The following is a 15861-nucleotide window of genomic DNA, read 5'->3' as shown; positions in this document are numbered from 1 at the left end:
CGACCATACATACATTATACAGAACATCACATGGGGAAGACAGGTCAGAGAGGTATAACAATGGAAAATGCACCACATGAGGAAAGATAAGGAGAAAAAAATAACTCCTCCCAGACTGAGCTCCAAACAGGGAGATCAGTTTGAGAACAGAAAAAAACACCTCTGCACATAGCACATGAAAAAACTCTTAATACACCAAAGAAACATGACAAGCAACAGGGGTGGGTAAAGGGTGAGAGACAGCCAATGTAGACAGTACATCCGGGCCTGCAGCCTATGCGCTGGTCTCCTTGATCCACCATCAGCATCGGAAGGAAATAAGTGTCAAAGGCGTTTGGAGGGGCAGGGGGAATGAGTGTACATCTGCATGTGTGTGTATGTCCAGTGTTCAGCTGAGACAGTGTCCTTTGCCCTGCCAGGCTAAGTAAACAGTCTTCCAGCCAACCCAGGTGGCTTTGCATAGAATGGGAAGAACAGTCTCAACACAGTTCGTAATCAGGGTGTTGTTGTTCAGCTCCAGCCTTGAGACCACAGCTGACGCCGAAGGGGTATGCCAAATATATTATCCAGTTTGCATAGGTTTTGTACACATTTTGTATGGCAAGAAAAACAACATATTTCAAAACCACATGAAAGCTAAGAAGAGGATTTTTGTCAATTTCTTTGAGAGATTCTGTTTTCACTTGTATGAATTTGATAAACATGGGGCCTAAATAATATTTAAATAAAGTCCAGTTTGTGATACTTTTCAGACATGGACAGTAACACAGCTGAATAATTGTTGCACATATTGAGAGAAAGAGGGATAAAAAACATTAAAGTTGTGAAATCAATTCGATGGGAAATAAATCACTGCCTTTTCTTAGACAGTGAATGATTCTTTGTTTTAACTTGTAAAGGGTTTTGACATATTGCTGCTACCAATGTGCCGTAGCTGGGAATCTCTCATAAAGTAACTGTAAAGTCATATACATGAAAGTTATGGTTGCACTGTTATGTAAACTGAAGTCAGCTGTGTTTCCTCAAAAGAAATGATAAACAGTAATTCATATCAGTAGATTTTAACTATGCACTTTTCAACAGCTACAGGGGATTGTTAATCATGGTCTGAGAAGCAGGGGTTCATTTTGAAACAGACTTTACCATTAAGATCCTGCAGTATGTGTGTGCAACTACCTATATATTAGAATACTATAAAAAAGAATGTGGAGAAAGCAGTGTTACACAAGTTCTGTACTCATATACTAATTGACACCCCATATGAAGGGAGGATTCAAACAAACACTATATGAGATGTAATGATTTATCATGTTCAATATGCATTTTTTCACATTTCAAATTAGAAACATTAAGAGAATGGATCACTGCAGTGTTTGTTTGTTTTTCTCATTCTCAAAAAGAATTACATGATTAATATTGTGTAGTCTACAACTGAAGATTGAAAGCTGTGTGTTTGTATGAATCCAGCCTGCTATTCTTACAGAGTTAAGAAAAATGTGAATCTACTATTTTCACAAACAAGTTATATAGATTCTTGCAACACAGTCAAGACACAATAAAAAAAATAATCCACATTTGTTGAAAGCTCATTTTCATATATCTGATATCGTTTGTTAATTCTGGTGATACAAACTGATTCAAAGATTGGCTGCAGCCCTCTTATCTTCCTGGACCAAGGTGGTTGATCAGTAGCAATGAAGTCACAAAAGATGGTCACTATAAGAGTGTTCAAACAGTAATACTATGAGTACTTTATACAGTCTAAGAAGCTGAAATGCAGTCTCACAAAATAAGCATGTTTTGAAAGGTACATTGAAAACCATGTTATAGGTATTAAAGACTAAAAACTACAGAGAAGTTAAACGATGAATTATTTTAAAATACCTCATATTTGTTGCAGGTCCAGGGTCCAGAGCAATCTGACAGTCACATGATGGTGAGAATAGACAAGAGCTCTGTGATGAGGTTTTAATGTGTCAGTTGTGAAATGGAAGAATTCACAAGACAACAATAGCTGCAGAGAGAGACAACATGTAAATGTAAACTTGAAAAGTGCCTACAAGTTCAATTGTTTGAGTCCAGAATCATTTATGAAATAAGCAGAAAATAAATTCAAACTGCAGACATGTAATTGTTTTTTTTAATCAAAGACAAAGAATCATACCTCTCTTTGGTCTCAGGATCACTGTAGCGTGACAGGAAGTACAGATTTTTCAGCATAACTCATCAGTGATGGTTTCAGAGGTGTGGAGTGTGGCAAAATGGTGATGGTCTGCAGATGAATTAGCAGGTAGAGTGATGAGTGTGTCATCTTCTCCGCTGAAGATACACTGGTATGGCAGGTTATAAAGGCAGCAGTCTGTATTTGGCATCTAGTCTCTGTGTTGTCCAGCAGTGATGGATGAGGTTGGGATCAGGAGTTCATGAATATGGTGTTAAAGATGATGTTGGTTCAGCTGTGGATGGGGAGGTTTGACGGTTTCACCACAAAGGAGACAGGACTGTTTTTGCCCTGTCTGAAGAAAATACATCTACCCAAAAAAAGTCCTTTGAACACCGCTCACATACCCAACTAAGCCCCCAAGTGTGAATGTAATGCTGCTATAGGGTGTCAGTTAGTAGATTTAATTAATATATCAGAAAGTATGGGCTACACCTAAAGCCCATACTTTCTGATGTCTTTTGTTTATTAGCAGCTATTTCCAGAAATAGCTGCTAAGAGAATTCTGACTTGGCCTTTATCCGCCCAAACCCAAACCCACCCAGATAAAGGCCAAGTCAGAAAATGGATTTACAAACTTTACATTTACATTGAAATCAATTTTCATATATATTCTGTTACCTATAAAATATTTTGCTCTACTAAATAAATAATGATAGAAATCCTTGGTAGCCTAGAGATACTTGAAGAGTGTTGTACCTGTAAACATGATCAACAAGATAAATTGATCCAAAAACTTGATTCTATAAAAACTACTATAAAGAAGAAAACACAGTTTAACTGTATTTTTTCATATGACCCATAAGAAATACCTGCATTTGTCAAGGATTTATGTATTTGTTGTATAATATGTGGAGAGCCCTTTAAGGGAAAGGTTTAATTTTAACAGTGTTGAGATAAATACGTCAGAGTAAACTGAACTATGAACAAAAATAGATGACAATTAAAAATCATGACAAAAGCATTAGTAGAATTTGTCATTTCAAAATATATTTAAGAATGAAAAACAAATGATGTCAATTTAATAATTTGTTGCAGCATATTCCAGGCCTGAGGTGCATGAAAAAAGAAAGGCAGATCTTCCCTGCTCTGCATGAAGTTTAGCCATGATTTGACTACAATGTGCTGACCATTCCAAGAAGCAAGGGTTGATAAAAATAAAGGTAGCTATTGTACAATGGTCTTCTTACAGACAGAGCAGGGAAGCCAATTTTTGGGAAGCCATCCGTTATCAACAAAAACTCTTTTTTATGTCCTAGAAACAGTAAACTCTGTAACAAGTATGATCTGTGTGTGTTTCAAAACTCACCAGAAGACTTCATGATTGACTTGAGGACAGGACACAGAATACAGGGTTGTGGTAACTGTAATTAGTTCCCAGGACACCTGAATGGAGACTTTGCTGTGGCTGAGAAATAAAAATGAAGTCAAGCAGGGTGTTCTTGTCTGTAATGGCAGAAGTGATCAATTGTGTATACCCTCTCGACTGAAACAGCTCCAGATTCAGTTTTCTTCCACTGTAAACTTTACATGTGCGTGTAAATCTGTGTTCATACATATTCTGTTGCCTGTAAAAATGTTTTTCTCCTGTGAATATATTATTATAGAAATCTTTGGTAGCCTAAACATACTTGAAAACTTTTGACGTTTGTTTACCTGCAAAAAAATATCTACTATAATCCAAAAAACATGATTGTCTGTATGTATTCATATAGCCCAGAATAAAGACCTGCATATATCAGGGATTTTTATTTACTATTTAACATTTGGAAAGCAGTTTGTGGGAAAGCTTATTTTTAACAGTGTTGAGATACATATGTCACAGTAAAGTCAAGTTAAAAGAAAAATAGATGACATTTAAAAATCATGAAATTTAAAATTATTAGAATTAGTCATTTAAAAATAGATAGAACAATTTACAATAAATGATGTCAGTTTAATACTTTGTTGCAGCATGTTCCAGATCTGAGCTGCATGAAAATAGAAGGCGATCTTCCCTGCTCTATATTAAGTTTAGCCATGATTTGACTACAATGTGCTGACCATTCCAAAAAGCAAGGGTTAATAAAAATCAAGGTAGCTTTTGTACAATGGTCTTCTTGCAGACAGAGCAGGGAAGCCAATTTTTTGGAAGCCTTCCATTATCAACACAAAATCTTTTTTATATCCCACACACAGTAAACTCTATAACAAACATGATCTGTATGTGTTTGAAAACTCACCAGACGACTTCATGATTGGCTGGAGGACAGGACACAAAACACAGGGTTGTGGTAACTGTAATATGTTCTCAGGACACCTGAATGGAGACATTGCTGTGGCTGAGAAATGAAAATGAGATCAAGCAGGGTGTTCTTGTCTGTAGTGGCAGAAGTGATCAGCTGTGAATACACTCTCAACTGAAACTGCTCCAGAATCTGTTTTCTTCCACTCTGTAACTGATTCTCATTAAAATCTCCACACACAATTATTGGGTGACAGTCCATTATTTCAAGTGAATCTAAAAGACTTACCAGGTTTTGCATGAATGGTGTCAAACTGTAGTCTGGAGGTCTGTACACAACCGCAATTAGTGCAGGGAATGGAGCCTGAACCTTTAACACTAAGAACTCAAGATCAGTGACATTATGCAGATAATGTTTTACCTGAACCTGAAAATGATTCCTCAAATACACAACAACTCCACCACCACTTCTGCTGGCCATGTGAGGAAAGTTTGTGTAGGACACATGTCTGTTGCGTTTGAACATGGTGTAGCCGTCCAAATGAAGACTTTCTGCAACAAAGGAGCCTTGGAGGTGAGACTCAGTGAGACAAAAAACATCTGCTAAACACATTTCATGATGACTCTTGATGTCACTGATGTGAGATGGCAAACCCTCCGTATTGTGATGGATCAGTGTAAGAGTGTCAGGTCTGCTGGATGTTTCTCTGACTTGAAGAAGAGGCATCATTTCCTCAACACTGGGTTGTCTCATGGTTTGGAGCGCTGCAGTTACCTCGGGATTGGCATAAATCTTGTTCTCATCCAAGTCCTGCAAATAGAGTCCACTGAGAGACGTCACCCTGCTGAGAGCAACATAAGCCATACCTGGTTCAAAAATGTTCTTCATTGAAACTACAGCTGTCTGTGTTGTAAGACCCTGGGTTTTGTGGATTGTGCAGGCAAATGTGAGCTTTACAGGAAACTGTCTGCGTACCGCTCCTTTAAACTTCAGGCTCTCCTCTGCTCTCTCAATATAAACCAGATCATCAGATGCTGCATTAGCACTGCGGTTGCTTCTTACAGACTGCCGGTTGTCCATTCTGAGCCCCAGTTTAATTATGTGTCCATCATTTTCAGATCTCACCACCTTTATCAGTATACCAAAAGCACCGTTGACCAAACCGTTTAGTGTGTCCAAGTTTCTGGTTAGCATGACTCGAGCTCCTTCAGCGACGTTCAGGGTGTCGGATAAATCATTTCGCCCACCTGTAAATGGTTTGTCTCTTCGTGCCATTCTGCCTGTACGTTTATCCTTCTGGAAATCGTCTGCATTGATGATTATAATGTTTAAATGAAGCTTCTTCAGGATATGTGTTATGGGATTCAACATTCTTGTTGGTGGCATAAATGTGTAAGACCTCAGTTGGACATTCTTCTGGTGCAGTCACAGCCTGTGACAACAAATCTCTGTCGCACTGAGAAAGCTCATCTGTCTTTTCTTTGACTCTAATCCTGTTCAACATCTCTGCAAAGGCCACATCATCTTTCTGACGCATGATCTCGGTTAGAGTGATCATCTGAAAATGTTCCCGCCATAGGTCAATCTGTTCTGGATCATAAACGCAGAGAGGTTTAGACTGTCGCACTGGTGGCAGCTGGTAAAAATCTCCAACAGCTAAAACTGACATTCCACCAAAAGGTCTCTGAGTGCCTTTGATTTGTTTCAGTCTTGCATCCACATAGGCAAAAAGGGGTTTTGAAACCATTGAAATCTCATCAATAACAATAATTTCAGCATTTATAAGCTCAGATCTGACTTCATCCAGTTGGTTACCAAGTCCTTGAATGGGTGGATTCAGACTCCTGGGTAGTTTGAGTAGGGAATGTAATGTAGAGCCATTGATAGAAAAAGCTGCTGTCCCGGTAAATGACGTCAGTAAAACAGTTGGATTTGATATGTCAGCTTCTTCTGCATTAGAAGGCAGTCTGCTCAGGATCTTTGATGCTTCAGAGTGAATACATTTAATCAGATGAGACTTTCCAGTTCCTGCACCACCGTTGATATAGAAGAAAAATGGATCTGGGTTCAAACCACAAACTCGCTGAATACACCAGTCTCTTATAGCATAGAACACGCAGGCCTGCTTCTGGTTCAGATTCTGATACATTACACGTACCACAGCTGGATTGACTGCAGGTTGTTCTCTGACGGCTCTGATCTCTGTTACAGCATCAGACTGACGACTGTAGTCGGGGACATTCTCCTGTTCGTTCTCATCATCAGAATGTCTCTCAGGAAGATTCTCATCACATTGCAACCTCACAACTTCAGATTCAGGAGCAAGATTACACCATTCATCAATCACAACGTCCCTATTTTGTTCAAACTCTTCCAGTGCACTCTCAATATCCTCAGAGTTCTTCTCATACTTGTCTTTATTTCTCTTTACAACCCTTTTCACAGACTCACTGTGGTCTGAACATGGAAGTCGCACAAAACCTGAGTTGTAGAAGGACTGATAGGTTTGGAACCCTTGTGGTTTCAGTTCCTGCTCTGATCTGTGTGGAAGGTAAAGTCTCAACAGTCGACCATAATATTGCTCAGGATCTTTTTCCTGTGAACAGTGGTAATACCTGATTATAGCTGGTTTATCATTCTTTCGCCTTAGTACAAATCCAAGCTGGTTTAGAAGAGGAAGCACATCTTTTCCTTCATTTGGACCACTCACCAACCTGCACAAGGCAGCAAAATCAGCCAGTGACATTTCCTCATATTCTGGTGTCTCAGGTCTGCATTTGTATTTATCACTCAAACTTGTCATCCAAATATTACAACTGTCATGTGCTGTGGATTCCAGATAGCTCATCGGGCGACTCATTTTTACCGGGTTATCATCTGTTGGTACAAATACAACACTGCGGGAACATTTTTTCATTTTTAGGCCACAGACGCGAGTCACACACTCCTGTGCGCTGATCTCTCTCTTTTTTGAGTAAGCCTGCATCACAGCTCTCATTTCATCACATTCATTGACCGTGTTCTTATCAGAGTTGTCAATAACCGTCTTCAGGTATTCAGAGAGGCCAGATTCTTTCTTCGTTATATATTTACAGAGATATTCTATACATGAATAGGCATTCAATATTAACGAGACATCTAAATTAGAGTTCCAGGCTTCAAGCAGGTCTGGGTTGTAATTGTTGATCCAACAGTCCTTTGGGTCACGTTTCAAAATCAGCGCCGTTTTCTTGTTTATGTCTTGGAGGCATTTTTCATAATCATTCATTGTCAAGTTGCATTGTGACAGAATCTGCTCTATGGTGAGGGAAGCAGCTTCAGGTTCCTTCAGCAGGTTCAACAAAGGTCTGAGTTTGGCTTTTGCAGCTTCAGTGTCTGAATCCTCATCCTGTCTCACAATCATTGTTCTTGTGGCTGGTGGTTTTGGAAACCCAAATCTACAACCAGAGTTCACACTCTTAAAGCATGTTTTTGTGTGGTTTTTGCTGTGCTTTTGTAGTTCAGCAACTTTTTTGTGCAGTTCAGGTTGTTTTTCTGGATCAGGGAGTTGAGCTGAGATGTATCTGTCCACAAAGTCACAGACAGTTTGGTCATCATCCACATCTACTTCTACCTTTTCTTGAATCCACAGCAACATGTGTATATGCGGACTACCTCTGTGCTGAAACTCAACTCTGTAAAAGTAATCAATAATTTCACCAAGGGGCTGTGCAGGAGAAAAAAGCAAATCTCTGAACAAAGCCTCAACACGCTTATCAAACATTCGCATGGTGGTTACTGGATTTGATCTTAGAATTTCACACTTTTCTGACCAGTCCAGGGCTTCAAAATCAACCTCTTCACCTTGTTGTCTCTTTATTGCTTGAATCACTTCGGGCCATCTCATCTCAGCAGCAGAGAAAGTGACAAAGAACTGAGGTGTTCCTATTTGACGAACCATACTGAATAGATCTTTGGTAGTTTTCTGCCAGTAAGCTGGAGTTCCTCTGAGTGGCTGCATAAATCTGATTGCATCTTTATTTCTTACCATCTTCTCTACTTCTGTTCTACTTTGTAACATTCCTGATGTGATTTTGCGTCCATCTTTGGTCATAGTTTTACCTTTCCTTAGCTGTATTGTCATGCTGGAATTAGCCAAGTGTATTTCGGTAACAAACTGTGAGAAAAATAGATAATTTGTGTCTCTGGCAAATCTTGCATCAATGTTGAAAAGCCTTGACTTGAAGTAAGCACTTGGTGTGAGTTTAAGACGTCTCTTTTCATCCAGTGTATTCTGACCAGTAGGAAACTGCACAGGAAATGCCATGGCTTCCAAATGAGGAGTTCTGAAGAAGCTAACAGGACTGTTTCTTTCTGCAGGCGCCACACAATATGTGTTATCAGTGAAACAGAGAATCTCTTCTGAAATGTCTACAGGCTGCAGACAACTTTCTAGAGCAAAACCTCCATTGTTCAAATCACTTTCTGGTTCCTCAGGATTTTGTTCTTCTGGTTGTTCATCACAGGATACCATATCAATATCTTGTTCACTTTCAGACTCATTTTCACACAAAAGGGCATCTTTTTCATAGTTGTCAATTTCCATTAGATCTGCTTCATCATAATCATCACTTCCCATGCTGGCTTCATCACTGCTGTCATCATCAGGTAACGTTGGATCACAAAGCAATGCATCATCTCTGATAACAATATCTGTGTACTGTGGATGAATCTGTTTCAGTTTACGCAGGGCTTGGATCAGTTTAGACCAGGTGACAGTCTGGAACAGCTGATGGCCCTTGTAGCACAGTCGTCTTTTCAACTTGATCCTCATTATCTGGGAATGGTTTCTGAGCCGAGGTAAACAGTCAACTGTTTGTTGGACTTCAGATGGTACACACACCACATTACCACGTATGAGTCTTTGTCTGCCCTTTGGAAGTGGAATAATCTTTGCAAATGGTATGCATTTGGCAATCAGATGTCTCTCCAGAATGTTGAGATCACACAGTTCAGCTGGAATATCCTGCAGTTCTAAACCATTGACAGCAGCAAGCCTTGGCATCCGTCCACTTTTGAGGGAACTGTGACACGTGTGACAGATATACTCCTTTTTTCTCTCAACAGGAAAGTTGCATTGATCATTGCATGCTTCATCACACACATGAATAAATTTACCAGTTAGACACTGCTGAGCTACAGTTTGGTATTTTGAGTAATTTGCTCGTTTGCAAATTTTCACCTGATTAGGAAAAGAAGCTTTTAGACAAACAGTACAAACATAAGATGGTGCTGATTTAATGTTTGATCTGAAACGAGATATGGCCTCATTCATTAAACTATTATCTGGATGACACTGAAAACTTTCAGCTGGTCGATGCATCTGACGATATTTTCTTTTTATGTTCATTGTACATCTGATATTATGCATCTGTCTGAAAGAAAAAACATTCCAATATTTTACTCTCATTCGTTCTCTCATATTGTCCTTGTGCTGTTGCTGAAATTGTGTCTCTTCTCCATAACGTTTAGTGATGTAAGATCGTTTTTTCTGTTTGAATTCTTCACTTTCTTTATATAGATTATATACATATGACCTCATGTAAGCTTTATGTTTCTCTCTGAATCTAGTACAAGTTCTGTAGGTTCTTCTCATACGCTCTTTCTGTGTTCTCTGACTTTGGTAGACTCTCTGTATGTTCTTCTCATATGTTCCTTCTGCTTTTCTCTGAATATAGGATTGTCTTTATACATCCTTATTACACGTTCTCTTTTTCTCTCTCGAATTTGAGCACTTTGTCTATACAGCCTTCTCATTTGCTCCTTTTGTTTTTCCTTATAAACATCTCTTTCTCTATAGATCTTTCTGAAATGTTCTCTCTGTTTCTCTCGATATGTAGCATTTAGTTTATACAAATTATTTTTGTACACACACTTCTGTCTGTGATCAGGATCATGGGACTTACTGGAATTTTTTTTCTTTGCCTTAAGGCTTTCATCAGAAGTGTACGTCTGCCTTTCTTTCTTTTTGTGATTTTCCTTCCTTTGTGGTAGTTTCTGTTCGGCCAATAATCTTCTCCTCATTTTTCTCCTTTGCTGTTTATTACATTTTAGAAGTTTATGTAAGAGTTCCTCTGTTGTAGTGGTTGAACAGGAGGCAGTGTGTGAATCATTCTGAGGAACAGAATTTGATGTTACCTGAGTTTCACTCACAGAAGATGTGGAGGTTTGATATAGCAGAGATGCAGCTGCTGTCTCATTTAAATCCGTGCTGAATGACGTGACTTCAGTGGTTAAAGTTTCCGTCACAGTTTTCCATGTCTGCTCAGTGGATGTCTGGGAGTCTAATTCATGAACAGGTTCATTTAAAGCTGGTGCAAGAACATTTGTAGCGGTTTTCCTGTATTCGGTGGTTTGATTAGCATCTCTTTGGTAAGCTGCGTTTGCACTCTGAAACTCAACAGGTTGTAGCTCATAAGTGCAGGTTGGTGCGATGCTAAACATTCCGTATAAGCATTTGAGCCTGTCAATCATGTCGTTAAGACGTGTGAATTTTAACATAACTGCAGTTCCACCACTTACACCTAGTGACAATGGCATTCCTGTAGACTTACGTGGGTGAGGGTCAAAATATGCGTATTCACCTGAAGTCAGCCTGCAAACTGCAATGACGGTTCCTCCCATGACTAGCAAAGCGTAGCGAACGTCTGAAACCAAACACTGTAGTCCCTGTTCAAGGCTCGGAAGGTGATTTGTACCATCAAATGTGCCATAACGAGCAAACTGAGACATATCCACTTGATACTCGTGTCTGCGGCTGGTGACCACTGTGGGAAGCTCATCGGAGGCTAGAAACACGCTGTTCACAAACCTCTTTCTTGCATCTGAATGCATGGCATGGCCTTTGTCCAACACACGGTTAAGATCTGCTCTCGTAATAAATTCATCCTCGTGTAAGAACGACAGGAAAACCAAACTGTTAGCCATGCATTGCTGATTCCTGTACTTTCCATACTTAGCAGAGGCCTGGCTTCGGGATGCACAGATGCTACTCACTCGTGGACGAGTTTCACTGTTGTAACCTGTACATGAGACGGTCCTGGAGCTTCTCCATCATGCTGTGTTTGCACAGTTACCTGGGGTTCAGTCTGGATTACCTGCTGTACTTTAGCATTTGGCACACATGCTGAGCAAACACCTCTCTTTACCACATCTGCACAAGACACTGCAGCTGTCTGAACACTGCCTGCACTCTGATAGACAGCTCACCGCTCTTGAGAAACAGCTAGCTGACACTGTTCTTTCTGCTTTTGCCATCTAAGCTTCTGGGACTGCGACCTTTGACCTTTTCTTGGCATTCTGTGCAAGTACAAACTGGATCTTATATGTATTTATACACAAATGTAAACAAAACTCAACCTGTAAACACTGAAAAACTAATGACTCCTCAAGTTTCTATTAAATCAGAGATTTATCAGAATTGCTGTAAAAGGCTGACTTAAATACAAACTCAATATAAAAGGTATTTAAAGTTCTTTGAAAACACTTTGGTCTGTTTTATTGTAACTTTTTCAAAAACTTTATATTATTACTTCTTATATTTTTTTTTAACCAGACTGGATAACAAATAGGTCTATACTTCTGTAATGTAATATGCAGAATAAATCTCAACAATCAATCAACAGGCTATAATAAAACTCTTAGCTTTTAAGTAGACTTTGTGTAAATCTTTCAGATATTTAAAATTTAAAGCAAATATAAGGAGCTGTGATGGTGTGGTGATCAGATGACAGGTGATGGGGATTCTTCAGCTGGATGTTCTGCAGCAGTCAGGAAACAGGAAGTCTGGGTTCTCAGGGCAGCCTCTAGATGACAATTGTAATTGAATACTTACACTGAGTAACAGAAATTAGATTGTCCCTAAATAGTAATAGTATAAACCTACTATAGTCAAATATTACAGTCAATGAAACAGACTAGCAAAATGTATATGAAGTTATCTAATTTAATATTTTTGTGAATACAGCAGTCTGAATGTGTCGTATAAAATAACAAGTTTATCTTATTACAAAAACCTTTAAGAAGTTGTAAATTTTATATAATGTATCAAAGCAATTGAACCTCTAAGCCAAACTATCAGTGTTTATTCCAAAGTGTCCCAAGTAAAAATTAAAATGACAAATCTACGGCTGTGTAAATAGTTTCTACTGTACTGTAATTCTATTATTGTAATTTCAACTTTCTACTTGTAATTTCCAGCAAAAGACTGGATGTGAGAGACTTTAACGATAGGAAAGAAGGAGCAGTGAGAGCAGTGACCTGTCAGAATTCTGTAACAGATAGATGAAGTACTGGTAACTTCAATTCCCAAAAACTGGACCAGTCAAAGCTTGATTCCAGTCAAAGCTTGATTCCAGTCAAACTTGATTCCAGTCAAAACTTGATTCCAGTCAAAACTTGATTTTTGGTAAATTAGATAGAGCTCTTGGGATAGAGTGATACAAGATAGAATGGCTTGTCAAAATAGATAGAGTAGGGAGAGTGATAGGACAGGCTGAATGGCTTGTTAATGATAGAGGGAGAGGGCTTTCTGCAAAAGGTCACCTGTAAGAGAGAAAGAAACTGGAATTAGACATATTTCCAATAAAGCTGGATTTACTGTGTTTTTTGGACAATAAGGCACACTTAAAATCCTTTAATTTTCTAAAAAATAGACAGTGTGCCTTATGTATTTATTCTGGCTGTGCTTTCTGACTTCAAACCAATTCTATGTGTGACACGGCGCTAAAAAATCTCTCAAAATGTTGTAGTACAACTTTGATAAGCTACAAAGCCGCACCTGCTTAATGGACTGAAGGAGCATTACAGCTACCGTAGTTACGAGCCTCATGGTGTAATTCGCACTGTGCTTTAACACAATATTATGCTGTGTGCGTGAGTATAAGGACCTGGCACCTGTTAAGAAGCAGGTTTCAAACTGATCCACCCATGAAGAATTTGTGAAAGAGGAATAAACTCAAAGAGTGAGTGTATTGTTCTGTATTGTATGTGTTACAACTGAACAATGTTGCGAGTTATTGTGAATGAGTTGAATACAGCTTGACTTGTCTGGCTGTTTTGTTTGGCTTAATGTACCTTGTGTTTAAAAAACAGACCCGTTCATTGCCCTTATGCCTTATAATCTGAAAAATACAGTGCATATTGCACTGAACTGAATGACAAGTTTAACAAATGGTGGTGGAACTGACATAAGGACATTTTTGCATTCTGTTAACACAATAAAAAACAAACACAGTCTATTAATTTAAACCAAGATGTGCTGCAACAGTTACTGTAAATATTATATGGTCCAAATAAACCTACACACTGACATTAGAGCAGTCAGTTTCAGGCTTCCTGTTCTACATTAACTTTACATCCAATCAAATCAAATTTATTAATTAACTTACCAAAATGAACACCAATCCTTTCTCACATTTGCCTAAAAACATCTTGATGATCACCAAGAGCTGTGCTGACTCACTGCACTAAACTGAGTCTCCAATAGTGAGAGACGAATTTCAGAAAAACACCAGTATTAAAGTCAAACATGATGCTGTTACTGTGATGGTCCAGAGTTCCTTTACTACTTCGGGACCTGCATCAAGCCATCAGCTTCTGAGCTTCAGCTAAATCACACTTGGGATTAACAGCAGGAAATTAATCTGAATCAAACAAGCAAGTCCAACTCTGAATGAACAAAACTATTGGTGTAGACTATTCAGAGTCTGGACTTTAATGAAATTGAGATACTTTACATGACTTGAAAACCTTATATTGGACCTTAATGAAAATAATTCTGAAAGTAGGGTGGACAAAATCCCCCCCAGTGATGTAAATCAGTCATTGCTAATTACCGTAAATGCTTAATGGTACTTGTTGCTATCAGGGCTTCCACAGCTGGGTATTAGACAGCAACATGTTTTTACATTAGACCAGGTTGTTCTGGTTTGATTTTCTGTGCTTCATAAATAAAATCATCACCGTCAAACTGCTTTTTGTATTTTTCAGGTTATCCTTGTTCGATGATTTAAACATTTAAACGTGACACAAAAAAGCATAAACAAAATAAATCTGCAAGGAAGAAAGACTTATCCCAGCACTGGACATCAGACAAACCTTTACTTACCAGATTTGAGACGATCAGATCAGCAGTCTAGAGAAAGGAAACAATACATGAGATCACTGTTTGATGATTCAGACTGTTGAGCCTCTTCACACACAATCCAATTTACTGTGACACAAATTAACTAGTAAAATCCTCAATTACTTTAAGCTTTTTTTAAGTTTACTGTAGTCTAAAGAGGAGATAATTGAACTGCAGGGTCTCACATGGCTATAGCATGTGTAATAAAAGCATTATTACTACAGAAATGCAAAGAACAGGCACCAATATTTGTTGGCACAAGTGCAGGACACACCACATATTTCCTATGCAGAGGACCTGTGTGGGTGCTTTGCTGCTACAGGTCACAAATCCTGTGTTTTTGCCAATCAGTAAATGGAAACATATCACAAAAAGTAAAACTACTGTATGTAACTCGTCAAATGTGCTACACAATGCCAGGTTCATACTGCTTCAGTTACAATCACTGTTTACTTACCAGCAAAGGCAAAACCAAAGATCTCTTTCACTCTGTGTAACAAAAGACAAAGCACAAAAATACAGAATGAGACAACTCAAATCAGCATCACAGTCAATACTACATCACTCTGTGTAGTCCAAAAGATTCAGTACACTTCTTTGTTTATCATAGCTGGAATATAAACAAAAATTCTTCTCTTTTTTTCTACACCTTATTAAAGATTACTGTCTTCATTAAGGTAATATGTGGTTTCATGCATTTGTAATAAGCTACACAAGTTTCTCAGTTATGTGATAGCTCTATTAGTTTGGTGCTATTAGATAACACAGCAATGATTTGCTACACCTAGCCTAGCACTGCACAATTTATCAAATTCTGACATCACAATTTCAAAGCATGAACAATCATAAATTAAAGCTTGGGTGATATAGTTGTAGGCTTCAACATTTGAGTTGGTCTACATTCAAATTCTGCTTCCTAAAAACATCATCACCTGCACACAGTGTCATTTGGTATCATTTAATATGCTGTTGTTTTAAATATCTACATATTAATAATATTAATGGCGCACTGCTGCATTTTATTTATTTGAAGGTGGCCTTTTTTATATTTCATTAATTTTTCACAAAGTGATAAGTTAAAAAAAGAAATGCAGGTGTAGGTTTTATTTAAAAACAACCTGCACAAACAACTGTTTGTTAAACAGTTCTTAAAAATGGAACTAAAAAACTAAAATTAATTAATTAACAAATCTTCTTCTTGTTAGGAGATCTTATTATTCTTATATTATGTTTTATCCTCGCTCTCTCTC

The 15861-nt window shown here is 38.3% G+C and overlaps 2 long non-coding RNA genes across 2 annotated transcripts; both read right to left on the bottom strand.

Moving 5' to 3' along the window:
- Nucleotides 1–821: 821 nt before the first annotated feature.
- LOC109200875 (uncharacterized) lies at nucleotides 822–4606 on the bottom strand. The gene is made up of 5 exons (XR_002060923.2): nucleotides 4444–4606; nucleotides 3531–3629; nucleotides 2165–2456; nucleotides 1885–2014; nucleotides 822–1716 (listed from the first exon to the last, which is right to left on the bottom strand). It is a non-coding gene; the product is annotated as an uncharacterized LOC109200875 (long non-coding RNA).
- Nucleotides 4607–12875: 8269 nt separating this feature from the next.
- LOC102077209 (uncharacterized) lies at nucleotides 12876–15597 on the bottom strand. Its single transcript, XR_002060922.2, has 3 exons — nucleotides 15069–15597; nucleotides 14594–14620; nucleotides 12876–13029 (listed from the first exon to the last, which is right to left on the bottom strand). It is a non-coding gene; the product is annotated as an uncharacterized LOC102077209 (long non-coding RNA).
- Nucleotides 15598–15861: the final 264 nt, after the last annotated feature.

The sequence above is a fragment of the Oreochromis niloticus genome, unplaced genomic scaffold, assembly GCF_001858045.2.
Source record: "Oreochromis niloticus isolate F11D_XX unplaced genomic scaffold, O_niloticus_UMD_NMBU tig00007662_pilon, whole genome shotgun sequence".
NCBI lineage: Eukaryota > Metazoa > Chordata > Actinopteri > Cichliformes > Cichlidae > Oreochromis > Oreochromis niloticus.
Note: the sequence above shows the minus strand (reverse complement) of the source record. Positions and strands in the feature narration are given on the sequence as shown.